Source organism: Octodon degus, unplaced genomic scaffold, assembly GCF_000260255.1.
Source record: "Octodon degus isolate 3935 unplaced genomic scaffold, OctDeg1.0 scaffold00047, whole genome shotgun sequence".
NCBI lineage: Eukaryota > Metazoa > Chordata > Mammalia > Rodentia > Octodontidae > Octodon > Octodon degus.
Window position 1 is genome coordinate 13991615 of NW_004524623.1, and position 14644 is coordinate 14006258.

General features: G+C 43.6%; 1 protein-coding gene across 7 annotated transcripts in view; it reads left to right on the forward strand.

The window, feature by feature from the left end:
* The window catches only part of Bicd1 (BICD cargo adaptor 1), a 240672-nt gene that overhangs the window by 94213 nt on the left and 131815 nt on the right, over positions 1 to 14644 (forward strand). The gene's annotated exons all lie outside the window — the stretch shown is intronic.

Below are 14644 nucleotides of genomic sequence, written 5' to 3' on the forward strand. Positions count from 1 at the left end.
AAGAAATTCTCATTTCTTTCTTTTTTTAAAATATATTTGATACAGTTCGGACTCATAGTGATCCTCCTGTTTCGGCCTCCCCAGTGCTGGGATTACAGGTGTGTGTCACCACACCTAGTCTTAGTAGCTGGCTCAATGTGCCTGGGGCAGGGCCCTTGCTGCAGGTGGTGCCGGGGATCGAATCCCGGTCCCTTTGCTTGCCTAAGCAGGCACATTACACCACTGGGCTATCTTGCCGGCCCAAAAATCTCATTCCTATAGTTTGTTCTTTTGAGACAAAGCTTTCCTTTCCTGAGCCCTGAGCTCGAATAATTTCCTCTGCGACATTCATCTTATATAGGAGGACATCAGGGAGGTCACAGCCTCAGCTGATTTCAGTCTGTGTTCTTGAGCTGAATGGAATGAATGGCTTAATAAGTTGTCCTTTACACGGACAGACTTGCTATTATACAAAACTTGCATAGGAATAAAACCTCCCGATTTCTTCGCACAAGTAACGAAGCCAGCGACTTGGCACGACATACACGGGCACTCAATGCGTGTTTGTTTGAAAGAAGGACGGCAGAGAGGGAGAACAGAAAAAGACCAAGAAGAAAATTAGAAAAAAACATTTTATAAGGGGAGAGTTTTGATTTTTTTCAATTGGGAAAAGGAATATTACTTTTATGCCTAGGAACCCAGAATATGACTTAAGATGACTTAGGAAATAATTTCATTCATTTTAATAACAGTGACTCATTGGACAAGACAAATAGTTTATCTGTATTTTATACATATTGTCCCAAAAAACATGCGGTCTCCGGGGAGACTGGCTGAGCGCAGGCATTTTCGCTGGTGCAGATTCTTGGTGCTTCAAGTCTCTGTGCTTGGACGGTGGCCGTGGTACCAGAGCCAGCTTCTAACCCAGCCACGAGGAGCTGACGGGAGTCCTCATAAACGTCCAGCGTGAACAATAACCAGCCCTGTCCGGCATTTTTGTGTCCCACTGCCAACAAAAAGAACAACTAGGGATCCAAGAGAGCTGGTGTGGGTGGTGTCAGCCTGGGCAGATGGGGTCCATTTGGGAGACGACTTCTCAGTGGTGGGCAAAGATTCGGAGATCTTGAACTTAATCTACATTGTGGGAGGAGGAACAGAAGAGTGCTGTGGAGTAATTTTTTCTTCTGCTTTTCAGAATAACTTGTATCTATTAATTACATAAAGGAAAGAATTCTAGATTTTATATATTCACAGCTTAAATTCAGCATCCATATGGCTTTGCCTCTTCTGTGTGAACATGCTGGTTTTGCCTGTAGCTTGCCATTCGGATGCCTTAGTCATGATACCCAGTTCGACACAGGTGGTTCAAGTGCAAATAGCTTAATGAGTAAGACACCGTATGGATGACGGAAGGTGGCCCTTCTTTCTTAGGGGAACTGCTCCTTCACTTCAGCGCCCGTTGTAGCACAGCGGGACATTATGGGATGGCCAAGACACAGACCCACTTATGGCACTAGGGTTTACGGCGGACTTGGAAGTTGGCATCAGCAGGGAAAGAAGGGAGTGCGTTCAGGGGTGCAGGGGAAATTGATTATTCATCTAGAAAGTAGTAAGAATAGATCAGCACTTCATTCCCTCCACAGAGACCAATTTCAGGTGGGCTCAGGGATGCTGACATAAAATGAAAAACTTTTAAATTTTTGGAAGAAAATGCTGGAGAATAGCTTTATAACCTTGAGAGTGGAAAGGGTTTCTTAGATGAAAATCGTGCTGAGCCACAGGAGGAAGGAGTGGCGGTTGTACCTTCTTACCGTCAAGGCCATTGCTTTATCAGAAGTCTGGCTAGAAGAGTTAGGGTGGGGGAAGCCACACATGGGGGAAAATATTTTCCACAGATGCATATAACTGACAAAAATTTAGGAAGCAAAAAAGTCATCTTTTATCAAAAGCATTGACGAGATTGGGTGCAGGCGCGTTCAGGGTGGTATGGCTGTAGACATCAAAAGCATTGAAAAAAGAATGAGAAAATAAGCTGTCAACCCTGGGGGGGAAGATAGGGGTCATAAAACTGATCAGTTAATCATGGGGGAAAAAGCAGTGTGGAGAAAAAGGAACTAAAGAACTAAAGTGTTGAAAGGAAGCATCCCAGAAGAGGAAATGTCATTGGTTTATGGTGCTAATCCCAGTAATCGGAGAAATGTAAATTAAAACTGCCAGGCAATGATAGTTCGTAGATTCTGGGGTGGTGGCAGTAATTTTAGTGCACTCAGCAGTAAGGACGTGTAGCAGGAGGACTCTGGGGCACTGCTGGTGATGGTGTGAATGGGGACAGTGTTTTGGAAGATTTAAAGCCTTGTTGTGAAGAGTTGTTGCTGCTCTCATCTGTAGCCTGGCCACTTGGTTCCTGGCCCAAGGTCTGCTAGGGTCGCAGAGGAAGGCTTGCACCTGGGCCTTTCCCACACCTGGGCCCTTCTCGCACCCGGGCCTTTCCTGCACCCGGGCCTTTCCCACACCTGGGCCTTTCCCACACCTGGGCCTGTCCTGCACCTGGGCCTTTCCCACACCTGGGCCTTTCCCACACCTGGGCTCGCAGATGGCATGCCATCCTGTCCTGAACTCCACAGTGAGCTCTCAGAGGACTGTGAGATTCTCTAAATATTCAAGGGACCACAAGGACATTTGGCATGTGTGGGATACAACGTGAACTGCTAGCTCAAGGTAGTCCTTGCAGTGTCCATGTTAGCCCATGCTGCTCTTCTTTCTAGGGAGCAAAGCTGTGCTTTTGGTGGTTGCTACAGTAATATCAGATACCTCAAGAAAAAAATCAACATGGAACAGGAAACCAGACTGGTGGCATCCAGTTGATTCCAGGGCTTGAGAAGTTGTCTGGTGCCATGGGGTACCCACATCCCATTTAGGAAGTAACTGCGATTGTTCGAGAATGAAATAAAAATTCATGAGATTTTTGAAACAGTTACAATTACATTGTTAGAATATAAATACTAAAGTTGTTTGAACCTAGCTACTAAAATGGAATTATAGTGGTACCTTGGGTTACAAACTTAATTTGTTTTATCATTTGGGGGAGATGGCAGCATTTGTGTGTGTGTGTGTGTGTGTGTGTGTATGTGTGTGTGTGGTGTTTGCAAACAGAAGCAAAATTTTGCTGAACACTTTTATTTGGGAACGAAATTGTTTGCAAACAGGAGCATTGGTCAACTCAGGCATTACTGTATGATGTATTTGTTCTGGGAGTGCCAGGAAGAAGCTTGGACTGCAGTCTGCCTTGAGCCAAGAGTATTCCCAGTCTCCATCCCTATTAAGTCAGCTCAGAAGTTTTAGAGGTGGAACCTCCATTTTCTGCTGTTGCAGGAGATCCAGCCTAGGGCCTGGCATGAGCTGAGCACAGGCTGTTCTGCCCCTGGGCTTCAGCCATGGCCCCCTGTCTTTCTATTTTAAATCACTCTGGGTGGTTCTGATGGCCAGTCATGGAAAGCACTGCTCAGGGCATGGTTGTACATGTATCTTAGGGCAGTGCCACTCAAATTGTATCTGGGGACCAGGGCTGATTTGCAAATTATGTCCTGTCGTCCTGCATCAAGATAAGCATAGTGCCTTTTAATCATACATTAAGTAAATAGTGGCACAACTTTTATAATCTTTTCTGATCAAGTTTATTGGGATGTATTTTTAATCAATTTAACAATAAAAATTGGGGCTTGTATTTTGTCATTTTTCTAGTACTTTATTATCATGTTTTACTGAGTTATAGTTAAGATACGGTGAACTGCAAATATGTAAATACACAATTTTATAAATTATGACACGTATAATGTTGTGAAATAGATGATGTTGTCCCTATTTTTTTGGATGAGAACACTGAAGTACACAGTGTTGCACAACTCGCCCAATGTTGCGGCTACTGAATGGGCATAGCGGATGCAGCCCAAGAGCTCTACTCCTAAGCTTTTTCATCTCTCATGAATACATCTATTCTTTCAATGATCACAGTTGATTCTAACTGCCAAGGACCGCTTCTGTCTCCTGAGAACTTTGGGAGGTGGGGTATTGGGGATGGAGACCATGGCCTTCACACTGAGGTATATCCATAAGTCTTTTATATTTTATTATTATTTTTTAAATTTATGTATTTGGTACACGGTCTCACAACGCAGCTCAGACTCATAGTGATCCTCCTGTTTTTGGTCTCCCCAGTGCTGGGATTACAGGTGTGCTCAACCATGCCCAGACTCTGCCGTCGGCTCAGTGCTCCTAGGGGCAGGGCCAGCACGGCATGTGGTCCCGGGGATCAAACCCCGGTCCCGGCACTTGCCAAACCAGGTGCTTGCCAAACTGCTGAGCTGTCTTGCCGGCCATTTATATTTTATTTTGAGACAGGCTCTTACAACATTACTGAATTGCCCAGGATGTGCTATAACTTGTGATTGTCCTGCCTCAGCCTCCCAGCTGCTGTGACTAGAGGCGTGTCACAGCCACCTCACCCAGCCCTACCGTGTGAGCCATAGGTGAGCCAGCTTTACTATTGCCAGGACAAAGTATCTGACACCCAGAACTCAGTTACTTTTAAAAAAACTAATTAACTTTATGGATATATTTTGGGTGTACATAATGACATTCACTGTAGGGCATTTGTACGTGATACAATATGAGTCTTTTTTTTTTTTTTTTTTCCATTCACCTATTTTCCCTTGAACCCTTTTTTTTTCTTCCCTATTCAGAAAAGCTTTTCCCCCCATTTTTTCCCCTTCTTTTCTCATCATATTTTTCTTTTCCTTTCCTTCCTTTTCCCTTCCCATTTGGACATTTTCTTCCTGTTTGGCAGTATTGAGTATACATTTTGGTCCTTATTTATGCTTTCAGTTTCTCACACCAGAGAAACAGTGCGGTATAGAATATGGCCTGCAGGTGCCTCTGTTTAGCTAGAAATGTCTCAAGCTTATCCTTCTTTATGGAAGAGTAACACTCTTTAAGGGACAGTATTTAAAAAACACTTTACTTTTATCCATTCCTCATGAGCACTTGGGTTGTTTCCAAGATTTGGCTGTTACCAACTCTGCTACTGTAAACATGAGTGTGCATAGATCGCTGTGGTGGGATGCTTCTAATGCTGTCAGGAAGATCTCAGGAAAGAAATAGCTGGGTTGAATGGAGCCTCTAGCTCTAGCTTTTTTGAAGAATCTCCACACTAATCTCCACAGTGGTTGTACCAGTCGACACTCCCACCAACAGTGGAGAAGGGTTCCTTTTTCCCCACAGCTCATCCAGAATTTGGTTGATTTCTTGATAATAGCTGTTCTTCCTGGGGTGAGTTGGAATGTCAGTATTATTTTGATTTGTATCTCTTGAATGACGACTGATGTTGAATACTTTTTTCATTTATTTGCCATTTCCATTTGTTCCTTTAAGAAGTGTCTATTCATTTCAGATGCCCATATTTGAATTGGGTCTTTAAATTTGAGGGGAGAGGGCTGGGGAGATGGCTCAGTGGAATAAGCACTTCCCTGGCAAGCTCAAGGGCCTGAGTTCAATCCCTGGGTCCGCAAAAAAAAAAAAAAAAATTGAGGGGAGGGCATGACTTTTTTAAAAAAATTTTCTTTGAATAGTCTAGATAATATTCCTTTATCTTTTTAATTTATTTTTATTTTTATTTTATTTTATTTTTTTGCAGTATTAGGGATTGAACTCAGGACCTAGACGCTTGCCAGGCAAAGTGCTTATTCTACTGCGCTATCTCCCCGGCCCAGTATTCCTTTATCTGAGGAATAGCTGGCAAACATTTGTCCCACACTGTGGATGGTGTCTTCACTCTGTCATTAAACCATTGTTACCCTTGATGTGTAAAAGCTTTTTAATAAGATGAGGTCCCAGTTGTTGATTCTTTGTAATATTTCCCTTGCAGTCTGGATTTTGTTCATAAAGTCTTTGTCTATACCAATGTCTTCAAGAGTTCTACCTCTTCTTCCACAAGATTTAATTTTTCCGTTTCAAAATTTAGATTTTTGATCCATTTTTATTTTAGCTTAGTGCTTGGTGAAAGATATGTGTCTGGGATTAGTCTTTGGCATGTGGAAAACCAGTTTCTTTCCCCCAGCACCATTTGTTAAAGAAGCTATCTTTCTTCCAGTGAGGTTGTTTGGAACCTTTGTCAAAGATAAGGTGGCTAAGTATGTCTGGAGTTGTTTTGCATCTTCTAGTCTGTTCCAATGATTCCAAATTTTTCCCCCAGTTCCATACTGTTTTTATCATAGTAGCTTTGCAGTATAATTTCAAGTTAGAGATTGCGATGTCCCCCTGCCTTGCCTTGGTTGTCCAGAATTGCCTTTGCTATTGTAAGTCTCTTCTGGTTTTAGTTTTCTTTAACTCCGGGAGTTATCTTGTTGAAAGTTTGATCAGTGTTGAACTAAATCTGTATAGAAATTTTGGAAGTATGGCTATTTTCACTATTTTGGCTCTTTCTCCAATGAGCAAGGGATGTCTTTCAGTTTTCTGATATGCTCCTTATTCTCCTTTTTCAGAATACTATAGTATAGTTTAGTTTTCTTTCTTTCTTTTTTTCTGTGTGGTACTAAGGATTGAACTCAGGACCTTGTGCTTGCCAGGCAGGCACTTATTCTACTGAGCTGTTTCCCTGGCCCTAAGAATACTATAGTTTTCAATGTAGAAGTCCCTTACTTTCTTCAGTAGATTGATTCCTATGTATGTCATTTTTTTGGTATGCTGTTAGGAAAGGCATACCAAAAAAATGGCTTCTTTAATTTCTGTCTGTGAATTTTTAATTCATGTACAGGAATGCCACTGAATTTTGAATATTGTCTTTGTATCTAGCTCCACTATTTGTTCATTAAATCTAATCTAGAAGGCTTTTGGTGGATTTTTTGTGGGGTTTCTATGTAGATTATCATGTATCTGCAATATTGATAGTTTAACTTTTTTCTTTGCTTTTCTTATTCCTTTTGTATTTCCTCGTGTATAATTTCTCTGGCTGTTTCCAGAACTATATTGAATAAGGGGTGACAGTGAACATCCTTGTCTTTTTCCTGGTTTAGAGTGAAAGCTTTTATTTTTTTTTTTTGTTCATTTAATATGAATTTGGTTGTTGGTTTGTTGTAAATGGCTGTTATTAAATTGAGATCAAGACCATCTATTCTATTTCCTATAGGGTTTTTTTTTGTTTGTTTGTTTTACATGAATAGGCTTTGGACTTTGTCATATGCTTTTTCTGTACCTGTTGAAGTGATCATATGGTTTTTGTCCTTGGCTTTGTAAATATGATGTACTGCATAAATTGAACCATCTTGCATTCCTGAGGTTAATCCTGTGTGGCCATGGTGTATAATCCTCTTGTTAATTTGCTGTATTATGTTTGCTGTTATCTTATTGAGGATTTTTGCATCTGTTTTCATCAGGGAGCTTGGCCTGTAGTTCTGTTTCTTAGTTGGATCCTTCACTGGTTTTGGTACTAGGGTAATGCTTTCTTCTAGGAATGAATTTGGGAGTATTGCTTTCCTTTCAGTTTCATTAATGAGTTTGTCAGGTATCAGTATTCAGTCTGCTCTAGATTTTTGTGGAATTCAGCAGTAAATCCATCAGGGTTTGGACTTTTCTTTGTTGGTAATTTTTTTTTTTTTAATTACAGCTTTAATTTCATTGACTGAAAATGGTTTATTTAGATTTTTTAAGTATCTTTTTGATTCAGCTTTGGTAATTGATGTGTCTAGAGTCTCAATTTCTTCTGTAATTTTCCATCTTACTGGAATACAAATTCTTTTTTTTTTTTTTTTTTTTTGGTACTAGGGATTGAACGCAGGACCCTGCGCTTGCCAGGCAGGCACTTATTCTACTGAGCTATCTCCCCAGCCTTCATTGAATGTTTTTTTTTTTTTTTTGTTTGTTTGTTTGTTTTGTTTTGTTTTTGGAATACAAATTCTTGAAGTACGTGTGTATCATCTCCTGGATTTCTGCAGAATCTGTTGTGATTTCACCCTTTTCATTCCTAATTGCATGGATTTGAGTCTTTTCGTTTTGTTTTGTTTTTGTATTTGGTACAGGGTCTTACTATGCAGCTAGGACTCATAGTGATCCTCCTGTTTTCAGCCTCCCCAGCGCAGGGTTTACAGGCATGTGCCACCATGCCCAGTCTCGGTGGGCAGCTTAACCACACCCCAACCCCTGCCCCGGGGCCAGTGCAGCATGTTGTGTGGGGGATCGAACCCTGGTCCTGGGGTTTGCCGAGAAGGTGCTTAGACTGCCAAGCAGGTGCTTACTGGAACATTTCCCTCCTGTGCTGATGGTCAGCAAATTCAAGAGGATTATTGTTGGCTGTACCAAATAAATAAATAAATAAATAAATTTATTTTAAAAAATTAAATGTTATATATTAAATTTCAGATTTTCATAAGGAAACATAAAGCTAAAATCTTGTGCTAATAAACATGAATATATTAAAACTCACAGCTAATATAAGCAAATGCAGCTTTATCCTGGCGGCACACTGATGGGCCGTGCAGAAGCGTGGATGACATCATCGCTGGAGCCGCTACTCCGCTGAGCATGCGCACATCCCCTGTGGGGATTACCTGCGCTCGGCTGCTGGGACAATACTGGGGCGACTTGGCTCCTGTGCCAATAGGGAGGGCTCTGCATGCCCAGCGGGCACACGTGCCATGTGTGTACCATCACAAAGCTCAGTTTTTCCCATTGCTTAATGCTGTACCTGATCGTTTGGCCTCATTTTCCATGGGATGAGGATAAGTGTTTTGTGCTCTCAAACTCTCAGGCTCCTTAAACATGGACTGTTCAAGATTTTGTTTCAAATAAGCAGTAATTAAACACCATATTAACCACTTGGTGGGATTGTAACTTATATTTTCCCTAAAGTATGTAGTTTAAAATTTAAAAACTACAATGAGATAAATGCAATGAAAGCGTAAGACATTATAGCAAAGACAGGAGATAATTAAGCCTAAGGTATTGTAGTGACTAGTTTTTGCATTTATCCTGAATTTCCTGGCCGCCGAGGCAGTGGAAGTACAAGTAGTCAAGTAGTCTTTGTTCTGTGTTCAGAGAAGATAAAGTAGCTCTCTGGGGAGGCTGGGTTACGGCGACAGGCCACGTGCTGGCCCTTTCCTTCCTGCAGGCCCAATAACGTCTACTCTGTAGCACTCGGATCTTGAGGGGCTGTTGGAGACGTCATGAAGAACCACCGTGGTGGATGTGAGGGCGATTGGCTGCGACATCTGCACCCACTGATTCAGCTGATTGGGCTGGCTAGGCGGTGTCCCTCCTCATTCAGCGTTCCATGTGTGTCCCTCCCGAAGCTGTGCGCTCTGTAGAAGAGGACGGCCGCCCCCGATAGAGGAGGACCGATGCTCAGTTAAGGGCCTAGGAGCAGCTGCACTCCCAGCTAGAACCTCCAAGCAAGCGCTCAAGAACAGCCGTGTCCTATGGCCCCAAAGAGGAGACACCGAGCCGCTGCTGGCAGTCCTGCTGCTCGGTGACTTGTGATCGGGCTTCTCCCTCTGCTGTGACCGCCGTAGGGCCCTGCCCTTGCTCTGGGTCCCTTTCGTGGCCACCCTGTGTACAAGAGGCTGCCTCACTGCGCACCTGTGTCACCCTCTGTCTCTGCGCTGTCCAGTGTGGCAGCCACTAGTCAAATATATATGTTACTTCTCTAAAATTGAAAATCAGCGCTTGGTCCTGCTGTTCACATTTCAAGAACTCAGTAGCCGCACGTGGACAATGGCATGCATAGTGAGCGGCACGGATTCGTCATCGCAGAGAGTTCTTTTGGGCAGTTCCGGGCTGTGATCCTGCTTTGCCTTTCATTCTCAGAACTTTCCCACCACTGTGTCACGTATTTATTGATTTGTTTGTTTAGGTTTCCCTATAATACATGTTTTGGATGACAGAAATTTTCTTTTTCTAGAACCTTGCAGAATTCTTAGTGTCTAATGAGGTTTCTGGTTAATACCTATTGAGTGAATGAATAAATATAAGAATGAATGAGTGAATTTCTGTATTATTTTGTAGTTTCAAATTAAGCTTATTTTTGCAGATGCCCTCAGGTGACCTACTGGCATATTCTGCCACAGTTTTTAAGATGAAAGAATGAAAGTTCTGTAAGCAAAGACACTTTCTGAGGTTAAAGTAATGTTAATAGCCTCATAAAAACTTTATTTTCCCTTCATATTATGCAGACTGGTAATAGGGGCTGGTGAGACAGCTCATTGGACTAAAGCACCTGCTGAGGCAAGCTTCAGCAAGCACAGGGGCCGCGGGTTAATGCCTGGCACCACGTGAGGCATCAGCCGCAGGGCGTGCTGAGCCAGTGTGCCGTGGTGCACGCCTGTAATCCCAGCGCTGGAAAGGCTGAAAGCAAGAGGATCACTACGAGTCTGAGCTGTGTGATGAGACCCTGCAGCAACCAATTTCATTAAAAACAAAAAAAAACCCAAAATAATAGTGAATACAAAAATACTGTTATATAATTAACATACGGTCTTGAACATAAAGCATAATATATTGATATTCTTTGGATTAAGAATTTATGATGGGCTTGGGGAGACATCTCAGTGGCATAAACTCCTGCCTGGTGAGTGTAAGATCCTAAGTTCCATCCCCAGTAATCCCCTCCCGTCCCCCCCCCCAAAAAAAAAAGAATTTAGGGTGCAGCCAGTTGTGGTGGTACATGGTTGTAGTCCCAGCACTTAGGAGGCTGAGGCAGGAGGAACATTGTGAGCTCAAGACTGGCCTGGGCTACAAAACAAGCCCCTGTCTCAAAGAGGAAAACAAACAAGAATTCATGGTGTACAAATGTCATGGGCATGTAATTTTTGCACTTGGGCGGGTGAAACAGGATTGTTTTGAATTCAAGGGCCACCTGGGCTGCATAGTAAGTTCAGGCCAGCTTCATATACACAGGAGACCCCTGTCAGAAAGAAAGAAAAGAAAGAGGAAAGGAACGGAAAAGAAAAGAAAAGAGAAAAGAAGGAAGCTTACCTAAGCAGGAGAAAAAGGTACTTCTTACACAGCTCCTAGGACTCCTGTTCGTAAGTTGTTAGTCTTGCCCATTGCAATGGAATATATTGGAAGTAACATTATGTAATTATAGCTCCACACATGACGAAAAATCATAGTACATTCTAAAACTATATGGAAATGTCAGTTGGCTTCCATTGGCTTCAAATAAAAATCACCCATGAAATATTGTAATACTAAAATGGAATTTGCTGTCTGAACAAAATCTAAGTGGAAGCAGAACTAGCTGAGGTTTGCTTATAAATAGCGGCTGCTAATTCACGATGCAAACAAAACACTGCTCCAGGAGCCTGGAAGAAGATTGTGCTCTTCTTGTCAGGGGACACCTGGGTGGCAGAGGATGGAGGTCTGTACCTGGTAGCAGCAGACAGTCTGGTAAATCCACTTTCACAAGGGCCGGGTGACAGAAGTCAGCTGCCCTGCACAGTACCCTGACTAGGAGTTAGATGAACTAGGAGTGTTTTCTCCTTTGTCCTCCTGATTTTAAAAGCAGGCATTTCCTCACTGGGTGGATGACGTACACCGTAATCTCAGCCCTTGTGAGGCTGAAGCAGCAAGATGACCAGTTTTATAACCTGCGCTATATATTGAGACCTCATCTCAAATGAAGAAAGACAGGTTTCAGGGGCTAGGAGATAGCTTGGTGGCCTACATGCCTGCCTGGCAAGCACAAGGTTCTGATTTTGATTCCTGGGACTGCATGGCGCTCCATGCCAGCCTAGAAACTGGGCATGGTAGTGCACGCCTGTAATCCCAGCACTGGGGAGGCTGAGACAGGAAGATCACTGTGAGTCTGAGCTGCATAGCAAGACCCTGTATCAACAAATAAAGAAATACATAAAGAGAATGAAAGACAGGTATTTTTACTTTTGAACCGTTCGTTCTCATTTGCATGTTTGGATTATGGGGCTGCCTCTGGGCAGGATTGTTTGCTATTTCAAGTAAAACCATATTTAATGTCCTTGGAGGGCACCTTCTGTACTTGCATTGTTTTTCAGATCAGGTCCCGTGACGGGCCAAGTTTGGCATAAAAATAATGACAAATTTTGGAATCCCGTGTTCAGGGAGCTTCTGAGCAGGGATGAATACAAACTATTTATGAAAAGTTTTATATTTGCAATTTCATTTCTTAATTCCTGCTTGGAATAGTGATTGTATATATATTTAAAAAAATCTCCTCAGTGCTGGATCCAGAGTACAGCTTTTGAAGACTTGACCTTAAAATGGAAAGGCACCTACAATGTTTATATGACAGTGGAATACCCCTCTCTGAGAAAACTGAACAAAAAAAGGGGGACACAAATGAACGACTTGTTTTGTACCTGTATGTTCAAAATAGTTAAGATAGATACACAGCTGCATTCTCTCGGATCATTGAATAGAGAGATTTGTTCTGATAGTGTTTGTGGACAGGATATCATGTCTGCATCTTGTACAATGAATAACCACTAAGACAGCAATATGCAATGTATTAATGAGTGAAACTGTGCTAGTACTTGGTTTTGAAACTGTCTCATTGCTATTTGTTTCTCAATAAAATTATTTTTTAAAAAATGGAAAGGCAGGTTGACTTCTCAGGTCCGCCATGCTGAGGATCGCAGAGCCTGAGGTGCCCAGGGCCTGGTTTCACGAAGGTGGAACAAAGCAGGAGGCCCTGGGGCAGATGCTCCGAGCTCTGTGTGTGCAGAGGCCGGAAGCAACTGAAGAAGAAGGCTAGCAGAGCTTCCTGACACAAGCACAGGCCAATGTTACACCTTCCTGATAGACGACTACGTAGCCAGGGACACTTGGAGGGGTCAGGGACTGCTGCAGACCCTCCAGCCCGCTGGGGCAAGGGGCTGCCAGAACCCATGCCCTCCAGAGCCTGTTGAATGGGTCGACACAGAGCCCACCTCCTAGACAGAAGTTGTTGCTTTTGGGTGGAGGAGAGAAATAAACATCACCTGCAGAGACAGCGTTTCATTTTTTCACGAGTCCCACATAGGGAAATCTAACTGCGGAGTTTTTGTCTTGAGGTGTAATAAGCCCAGCCCCGGGACAGTCCACTTCGTGTCTCTATCGCAATATTTATTTCCCAGTGAACGCTTAGAATCCTGGTAAATAACTGTAGAATTCCTTCCGCTTTGGGTTTGCCTGGTGTTTATAGTAAGACTTCAGCTTATGCACTTTGCAGGAATACCATTGAAGCGATTTGTCCCCTTCTTGGGGCGTGATTCCATGGAGCATGGTGTCTCACTGCCGTTGAGCTAACTTTTGGTCAGTCTGATAGGATCGTGTGGTACCAGTCTATTATTATTATTATTATTATTCAGTTATTACATTTCCCACTGGAATTAAGCATCTTGAGAAGAAATGCTTTAAAACCTTGTGAACAACTTCTGTCAAACATTTGCGAACATCTTCGGTCACATGAATGATTTTTTCCCTCGACAGTTATTTCTGGGGTGTTTGCCCAAATGCTGATCCGATTTATTTCCACCGTTGGAGACCACAGCGTCCCCATGTGCATCTGTTTTTGTCGCCGCTCCTATCCCTTAGCCTCACACATTGTCCACCACATGTTTGACGCCAGTCAGCCTTGACCTCCTCCAAGTCTTTTCTGGCCTGAGGACAGGCTGTGGCTTTCCCTTTCACAGCTGCTATGTTGGAACAGCCCCCCTTGGGGTGCAGCGAAGTCCTCTTGCTACTGCCTCACCTCCAGAGCCCAGCTGTGTCCAGTCTCCCAAGACAAAGCACAGGCCTCTCAGGAAAGGGCTCTGCAGAATGCAGTTTCCTTCTCTTTGTTGTTTCTACATGGAGAAAGTGTAATTGGCTGGAACCCAGTGGCTTGAAAAGGTCACAGCGAACAATAAAGAGCTGGCAGCATGGTGAGGGCTGTGAGGCCAAGCGGAAGTCCTGATTCACACGGCATGCTGAGCATTCTGGAAGCCCTGCCAGGGGCTCAAGCTGCTACAAGGTGAAGTAGGTGGCTTCCCTGAAGCAGGGTCCCTGGCAGTGTTGGCAAAGAGCAGGAACAAAGGAGAGAGTGAAGACAAGAAGGGTGTCAATAGGTAGGGGTGCTAACTGGAGATGCAGAGGATGAAGACAGCAAAGATGGAGAGTTTGGGGCACAAGGGGACAGTGATGATGGTGCTGGGGCTGCTGGTGGTGGCGGCGGCTGCATTGGGAATAGGCTGAGGCCTCGATGGATCCCACTTGGCTGTAGGGTCAAAGGAAAAAACTAGTATGACATGGACTGTGGTTCTGAATCCCAGAAGAGTCTTCCAAGAAGTGGAAGAGAAGGGGCCTGCTAGATAGCTCAGCGAACTAAAGCACCTGCGTAGGCAAGCTTAGGCAAGCACAGGGACCGAGGTTCGATCCCCGGCACCACGTGCTGCACCAGCCCTGCCCCCAAAGGGGGGATGAGCTGGCCACCAAGTACGAGTGTAGTGACGTATGCACTGTGGAGGCTGAGAACAGGAGGATCACTATGAGTCCAAGCTGTGTAGTGAAACCCTGTGACAATCAAATACATTAAGAGAAGAAGAAGAGTGCCTCCCCCACCCCGCCCGCCAAGTAGGATTTTCTGCCGAGTTCCGGGAGCCCCCAGACCCAGTCCTAGCCCAGG